General features: G+C 30.8%; 1 protein-coding gene across 2 annotated transcripts in view; it reads right to left on the bottom strand.

Moving 5' to 3' along the window:
* Nucleotides 1–2500, bottom strand: part of LOC119577166 (histone H1-like) — an 8515-nt gene that overhangs the window by 4801 nt on the left and 1214 nt on the right. The gene's annotated exons all lie outside the window — the stretch shown is intronic.

The following is a 2500-nucleotide window of genomic DNA, read 5'->3' as shown; positions in this document are numbered from 1 at the left end:
AGAGAAGAAAGTCCTTGAAAGGTGAGAGTCAAATAGTTATAGCTATGCTATTGCGGCCTTTATTTGTATATTCTCGAAAAAATATATATATACATATAGGACTATGACAAAATGAAAATATTTCTCATTCTCTCGGTTGGAAATAAAGTGTGGGATATGTTTAAAAAGTGTGATTTTTACGATTTATGTCGAGGTCGGAGTCGGGACATTTTTACCGATTCCGACTCCGACTCCACAGCCCTGGTGGAGGTGGTGGTAATTATAAAAATATTTATTTCTATTCTAATCATCATTATTGTTATCATCATCATCATCATCACAATTATTATTTGTAGTAACAGCAGTAGTATAACATTAATACTCTTATAACACAAAAAAATAATTGCAACAATAATAATAATAACAATGATAACAATAATAATAATAATAATAACTGATGATGATGATACCAAAAGCATTAACATTAACAACAACAATAGTAATAAAACATAAATAAGAATGACAGTAACAATGGAAGAATGATGAGATACCAATGAGTCACTTCTACAGTACTGATTCTTATAATAATGATGGCAATGAAAACAATAACAATAAATAATGTAAATGAGAAGAAAAAGTGATAACCCTTATGCTAATTATATCAGTTATATTAACATGCATACTAATAACACTGATAGAGAGAAGACATTGACAATGATGATGAAGAAGTTCATGATAAGAAAATAGTATGGTGACAAAGGGAGAAGTAATCACTACTTTTACCCTTTTTGTGGTAGAAATAGTAATGATGATAATAGGGGTAGAATAATCTACTTAGATATATTTAGTTTATTCAAATATAGAGACTAAGGATTATAAAATACCACATGCTCTAATACTAACTGCACAACTAAATATACATGCTGATAAAGAATATCAAATCTCACAGCAAATTCTAAAACAGTTTTCTGGTGATAAACAGACTTCACTAATAACCTGCATTTTTTAAGGTAGCTGTAAAAACATGTTAGTAGTTATATACATGATTAAAATTAATTATAAATATCTTGCTTACATTTTCTAAACTAAAAACCATGCTTCACGTCAGCTTGGTCATGTTTCTTGAAACTTTATCTCATTTAGCTGAAAGTTCATGATCCAAACATTATTAGCAAAATCACAAATGAGCCAAGTATAATTTTTTTCTTTTGTATCTATATTATATGTGTCTGAGAGTGAATCCATCTTCAGATCACTTAACAAAAATGAGGGTACACATTATTATTTTTTTTTTCTCATAAATTTAGAGGCTTGTTAATTTTGCTGGAATAGATTTGCGCTTAGAATTAGTCATCCAGTTGTGAACTGTAAACTCCAGCATTTGATTATATATTTACAAAATTTGTGTATTTGTTAAGTGAAATTGGCAACAAATAGCCTCTACCAGCTTCGTAATTTTCTTTCCCTCTTACAATACAATGCTACAAAATTAGAAGTACTAAATCCATTTCAATACTGCCAATGTGTAAGATAACCAACACCAAAATATTGAATATATTGTGCAAAAAATCTGAAGATATAATTTTTATATAAAATCTCAAAAATCACCAGTTGGAGCTGAAGGTCACCAACTCAGGGTATGTAATGAACGGAAACCATTTATCATTATCAACACCATAAAATTTTACTGAAAACTGTGGCTTAACTGAATAAATCCGAGAAAAGAACATTAATATCATGGTTAACATGAATGCTACTGGTCTGTTAAAGTCTTTGCTGGACACACCCACCCACCCCAGCTATCAACATCACCCAAGCCAGTGCCTCGTATTTGACATCAACCTTCCTATATTAGCTATACATACAAAAATGGTTGCAATTCAGAATGATGTGCACACTAAGGGGTACATAGAAGCAGATGGGAACTGACAATCAGCTAAGTCTTAAAGATTTCAAATTAACTTTATTTCTATACTTTCTGTAATTTCATATATGATAGGTTTTATCCTACTAATGGTAGTGAATAAAGTCAGCAAACTTATGATGGACATCGGAAAAACAAATTTTCAATTGGGACATGGGTTGTAACTTTAAATGTATATCTTTATTCTGTAACTCTAGAATCTAGACACCTGAATCTCTGTTGCTTCTTCTTTAATTTCCATGTTCCAATGAAGGTTAACATATCAACAACAATTACACTAAGGAAGAGAGAGCCTGGACTGGTTTCTTATTTGACAGAAAATCACTGGAGAGGTCTTTGCTAATTTACTGATGTGATGAAGGCCACATACATTGGGGATGTTTCTTTGATAAAAAATGTGGGTGTTTCTCAGATTGTTTTCTAGCGCAAGTAACGTTTAGTTATCTTCACCGGAATTACATTACTTTTTCTACAGCTCTTGATACTCATTTCACAAATTAACCCTTTGCTTTATTTGGCTAAATGTAATTTGAAGCATGTAAGGGATCAGTTTTTCAAATCCATATATTTTATAGTTTTTCTTTTCTTACTTTCTAT

Source organism: Penaeus monodon, chromosome 9 (genome assembly GCF_015228065.2).
Source record: "Penaeus monodon isolate SGIC_2016 chromosome 9, NSTDA_Pmon_1, whole genome shotgun sequence".
NCBI lineage: Eukaryota > Metazoa > Arthropoda > Malacostraca > Decapoda > Penaeidae > Penaeus > Penaeus monodon.
This window is presented reverse-complemented; position numbering and strand designations above follow the sequence as displayed.